Source organism: Calliopsis andreniformis, unplaced genomic scaffold (assembly GCF_051401765.1).
Source record: "Calliopsis andreniformis isolate RMS-2024a unplaced genomic scaffold, iyCalAndr_principal scaffold0022, whole genome shotgun sequence".
Classification (NCBI taxonomy): domain Eukaryota; kingdom Metazoa; phylum Arthropoda; class Insecta; order Hymenoptera; family Andrenidae; genus Calliopsis; species Calliopsis andreniformis.
Window position 1 is genome coordinate 13,570,862 of NW_027480432.1, and position 6,258 is coordinate 13,577,119.

Sequence of the window (6,258 nt, forward strand, 5' to 3'; positions counted from 1 at the left end):
GACGCTTCTCGCACGGCTGGGCTTTCTAGGCGTATAGTTGTGAAAATTGGAGCGAAGGTGATGATCAGGCGAAACATCGACGTTACCAAAGGTCTTACTAATGGCACTATTGGCGTAGTGTCGTCTGTTTCCAGATCTATTGACGATATGAATAAGGTTGAATCGATAAAAATTGTTCTACCTTCGGGATCGGAATGCACGATCGAAAGGATTACCGTGAAATTTGAAGTAATGGATACGGCTTTTATATTTCGAAAACAGTTTCCCGCTTCGCTTAGTTATGGAATTACTATTCACAAGAGTCAAGGACTTAGTCTTGATAATGCTATTGTGGATGTTGGAAACAGCGTTTTTAGTTGCGGACAGGTTTATGTTGCGCTTTCTCGCGTTACGTCGTTGAATGGTCTTCATCTGATTAATTTCGATCCTCACGCTGTAAAAGCCAGTGAACCGGCAATTCTGGAGTATAATCGAATGAGACGAAATTGCAAACTTAATTTACCGGTTCTGAAGGTTACGAAAAAACGAAAATCCAAAGTTGTGGATCTTACGTGGGCTAGGAGTGATGCGATTTTACGTGTGCAAGAAGGATCTGATGAAAAGAACATTGATAATGGTATGAAGTGGAATGTACGTGGATTTTTGAATTTGGATAAAGTGTCTTCTTACGCAAATGCGATAGTGCAATGCATGTTACGTGCGTATCGATAAGGACGTTGTTATGGCGGGTACGTGGTTCCGATCCGTTGAGTGAATTGGCTATTTCGTATTTGGCGATAAATAAAAGTTTAGATACTACGAATATAAGATATTTCGTCGGAAGAAAATTTTCTCGAAATGTACAGCAAGATGCTTCTGAATTTTTTGTGGCTTTATGTATTAAATTGGAATACCTTAAAAGTAAGGTAGAGCATGAGATGTTCGTAACTGTTCTTTGTAAAAATTGCGGCTGTACTGACGTCACTTTGCAACGTAATTGCATAATTCAGCTTCCTATAATTTCTTGTACTAACAAAACAAATTTAACTTTACTAAAATTGCTTGAAGAAGAATTTTCGAATTGGCGTAAATTTGATGGCGAATGTTATAGTTGCAAAGAATCTCAAAGAATTGTAAAAACGGAAATAATTTCATCTACAGATGTATTAGTCGTTCAGGTGTTGCTATTCGACAATAAAGATTCTGATATTATCAAACTTAAAAGTTGTACTATAAATGCTGTGCCTAGTACCAAAATACATATAAACGAAAAGCCTTATAAAGTTGTAAGTGCTGTGTTTTATCATGGAAACGATGCACGTGAGGGTCATTATACGTGTATGTTAAGAGTCGGGATTTCTACTTGGTCACACGTTGACGATGCTCTTGTAACTGAAGAAAAATGGCCTAGAGGTGCCAAGAACGCTTATATATTTTTCTTGGAGAGTTGTTCGAAGTAGGAGAGTTGCATATTTTAACAGCGTCATAATAAATATGGCACTATGAAATTTATCATGAGATAATATATCAGAAATTATTAAATCAACGTATGATCGCATTAAATACCTATATAAGTAAGTAGTAGCGACAAATTTATATGTACATATATTAGCACACACATATTAGCACGTTCGTGTAGGCTAGAAAAAGGGGGTAAACTTCGCAAAAAGTAACTAAATCCCAACAAAAACACTGTCAGTGTAAAAATATGCGCCAAGTACATTCACAAAAATCGTGATTATTTCGACCCCAACAAAAACGTAGCCAATGTATCCTAACAAAAACACTATCGGTATATCCCAGCAAAAACATCGTTGGTATAAAAATGTACACCCAGTACATTTGCAGAAATCGTGATTATTCCGATCTTACAAAGTATAGAAATCAAATAATAAAGCCAAGTACATTAACTTTTTATAGTTTATGTGAATACTTCAATGTACGCTCTAAAAAATTTGCCACATAAGTATCACTTTAGGAATCATACACAATGTGCGCTCTAAAAAATTTGCAAGACAAACATCGCTTTAGGAGTTATGCACAAATTGAAAAATTAAACTTAAAATGTACTTGGCGGGCCCTTTTGCGATGAAAATGTTTTTATCAGGCCCTACAGGGATTAGGAGAGACTAGAAGGATTATAATTTCTAGCTAGTACATCAAGAGTCTCGGTAGAAACTCGCGCCAAGCACACTCGCACCGCTAGTGGTGGGGATGAATCAATTTATATGTCAAATAAACGATCCTGCCAACCATAATAAATTTAAACACTAGCGGCGACGAGTCAGCATTCTAGAACTGCATTTTTAACAGAGTTAGCACAAGCTTATTCGAAATTCCTTGCATTTCTAGATCTAATTTTGATGAAATTAATGGGAGTGTGTATACGCGTGGAATGAATGCACACACACATATTTCGTTTTGCAACAATATAACTAATATACAGGTACTATTTAAATTTGTTCAAAAACTTGCTTACTCTTAATTAAACTATTGTGGACTATGATTTCGATGCAAAAGGGCCCGCCAAGTACATTTTAAGTTTAATTTTTCAATTTGTGCATAACTCCTAAAGCGATGTATGTCTTGCAAATTTTTTAGAGCGCACATTGTGTATGATTCCTAAAGTGATACTTATGTGGCAAATTTTTTAGAGCGTACATTGAAGTATTCACATAAACTATAAAAAGTTAATGTACTTGGCTTTATTATTTGATTTCGATACTTTGTAAAATCGGAATAATCACGATTTCTGCAAATGTACTGGGTGTACATTTTTACACCGACGATGTTTTTGCTGGGATATACCGATAGTGTTTTTGTTAGGATACATTGGCTACGTTTTTGTTGGGGTCGAAATAATCACGATTTTTGTGAATGTACTTGGCGCATATTTTTACACTGATTACTAAATATCAGTAGAATTTCGTTAAGTCGTGAGTTGACTGCGCTGCATTGAACTTTTTTCTTTCGAATGAACCCATTCCCAGCTTAAAATCATCTCATATAAGGACGAAAAGTGTCAGGCCGTAAACCCCTGTTTTTGCCTAATTTTGTCGGTAATGTCGCTGCTCTGACATATCTGATCGTACCCCCTTAAGTTCACATAATTTAAAGATATAAGAACGCGACAAGGTATAGCATAATAGCCATACTCTCTCGGTTCCACCGCTATTCTTTTTTCCAGACACCAGCGTCGCTGATCGGCGTCGTGAGGACTCGAGGGCCTCCACTCTCCCGGCAGCTTCGACGCCACGGTACGGACGAGGAGCCCTAGCTGCAATTTCAATCACAAATAAACGTCGTACATAAGTCCTTTTAAGGGCCGACTTAAATTTGATTGATCGTGCAGTTTCTTTAAAAACCCTCACTCTCTAACTTTTTCCGGAACCTTGTTAAATCCCTTATTCTAAGCGATTCTAACAGTAATGTTAATATTTGTTACTATATTATTAAAATTTTTATTATGATACAGAAAGTTTTCGGAGACACTAATATTCATTCTCAAATTAGGACTCCGGAACATTAAAAAAAAAAAAAGATAAGTTTATAATAACATTAAAATTTTGTTCTATGTTTCTAGAATTGCAAACAAGATTTTAATTGTGTTTATTTTTACTTTATATATATATGTAGAGCAACAGAAGTGGTTTTGGCAACGTGTGTGAATCAGTTGAAGTTTTCAGTAATCCAGGGATTTTCTCCCGAAACTTAAACGTCAAATTATATAAAATTAAGAAAACAAAAGATAAGTTAATGGTAATGTTAATATTTTAGATCTATGTGGGATTTCGAAACTGATATTTTATTTGCTTCGAAAGACTTACTAGATGTAGTCAATGACGGAAACTTTGCAAGATTAAGGTAATAATGCAGGAAAAATAAAAAAGTGGATGACAAGAGATGCTGACAGTAAGGTAAACGCGAGGATTTCAATAAAGGCCCAGTTTCGAATTAAAGCGTCAACGAATTCTCAATTAAAATAATTATGTTACGTCGCCCGCCGTAACAATGCCAAGGCCAAGTTCTATATTGTAAGAACAATAGACAAGAATGTGAACAACCACATTCTCACGTACAATACTTCAAAGGCAATGCACGATAAGTTATACTCTATATTTAGGAAAAATACTTCTCAACAAAGAGAAAAATTACTACAGGAGTATTATAACTACAAATATGATAAAAGCAAGGACATAATGGGTAACATAAGTCATATACAGAACCTTGCCTACAAATTAAATCAACTGAATAAACAGATAAATGAGATCATGGTTATCACAAAAATAACCTCAATTCAATCAGAAGACTATAAACACTTCAGTAATGTTTGGGATACTACATCTGAAGAGTAGAAGAGTCTGAAAGTGGACAGTGTGGCGTTTAAGGTATCAACGCATAAATTTAAAATTAAAGATTCCAACAGGTGCTTCATATGCAATGATAAGGGACACTACGCAAAGAACTGTCCAAATGGAAATGAAAAGAAATGCAGAATATGCAAAAGAACAAATCATGAAGAGAAAAATTGTTATTTTAACAAGGAAGGCCAAAGGAAAAAATGTTCCATATGTAAAAAGTATAACCACAAAGACAAAGACTGTTTCTTTAAAAATAGAAACAAAAACAGAACAAAAAATTATTCAAATAATGTGTCGTTTTTAACAGAAATTGAAGCGAATGTGTCAAAAACTGTAGAACATGAAAAGAAATTTACAGTAGATAGTGGGTGTACAAGTCACATGGTGAATGATAAGTGGAGTGAAAAACAGCAAGCAATACATCAAAGTTGCTAAGTCCAGAACCAGTATGGTGTCAGGAGGGATAGGTAATGTTGACAGAGATTAATGTATCCTAACAGATGTATCATATGTGCCGGAATTGAGCAAAAATTTATTATCAGTAAACGCAATAACTAAAAATGATGGTGTTGTTATGTTGTTAAAAACAAAAGTAGAAATAATAAAGGATGGTAAACTTATAATAGAAGGTAAAATAACTAAAAATGGTCTACATATCATTGATATTGATGAAACTGAGGAATCAATGCTGACTCAGAAAGAACATACAGATATGGATTGGCACAGAAAGCTAGGCCATCTTAGCTTTGAAAACTTTTAAGAAGATTCCAACAATGTGCAATGGAATACCAAAGACTATATCGATAGGAAAAAAGTAGTCAAGAGTGTGTGAAGTATGTGTGGAAGCAAAACAAATAAGACAAGCTTTCAAAAGTGAAAGAGAGAGAGCAGACCCCTTCAAATCATACATACTGATATACAGTAATGTTGCGGACGAGAGCCGTTTCGTCTACACGGACGAGAGCCGTGGTTTATCCCCACTACCTCGTTTGATACGTGCCGCCGAGAAACCAATTCTTGGAACCATCGCGTTCGAGCTCGACACCTGAGAACAAGGACGTCATAAAAAACAACGATAGCATTAGGGATTTAAATAGGAAAAATTGAAGTTTCTTATTCGCAAACGGATTTTCACGCAAGTAACACCAATCGATTCCTTGTGCTCTCCCGATTAAAATGATGTCAAATACGACATGATTCCGATTATTTTTAACAAAGATACATCAAACTTGGTTTGTAGAACGAAAGGTCATGCTCATCGCGTTATGTAAACAGACCCGGGCGCGGCTCTCGTCCGTGAGTGGTAGTCGATTCTAAGTGCGATCAGTCCCGAGCGCGGCTCTCGTCCGTGAGTGGTAATCGATTCTGAGCCATGACTAGACCCGAGGGCGGCTCTCGTCCGTGACTGGTAGTCGATTCGAAGAGCGCGGCTCTCGTCCGTGACTGGTAGTCGATTCGACGAGCACGGCTCTCGTCCGTAGCATGTTAGAATACTAAGAAAAGTTCTCCAATTCATTAACTCCCTATTATTCTCTCATATTTTTGTGTTTAATTATTTAATGACTGAAATTATTAAGAAAAAGAAAGCGTAACACAAAAAGTATATAAGTTCCGTTTTAAATGTTTATAAATTTTTATTTTTTTATTTTCAATATCTTCTTTTCTACATCGATTGAATATAATATACATAAATTCTGTTAGCCAAATCTTCATTTATTGTCATTTTTGGCTCGTAAAAAACTGATGGAAAAGTAACTTTGACGATTCTCCGTAACCGTCGTAGGGTTCCAACCTTTATTATTTAAATATCTTTATTATAAATAATTGGAATCATGTCGTATTTGATATCATCTTTATCAGGAGAGCACAAGGAATCAATTGGTGTTACTTGCGTAAAAATCTGTTTGCAAATAAGGAA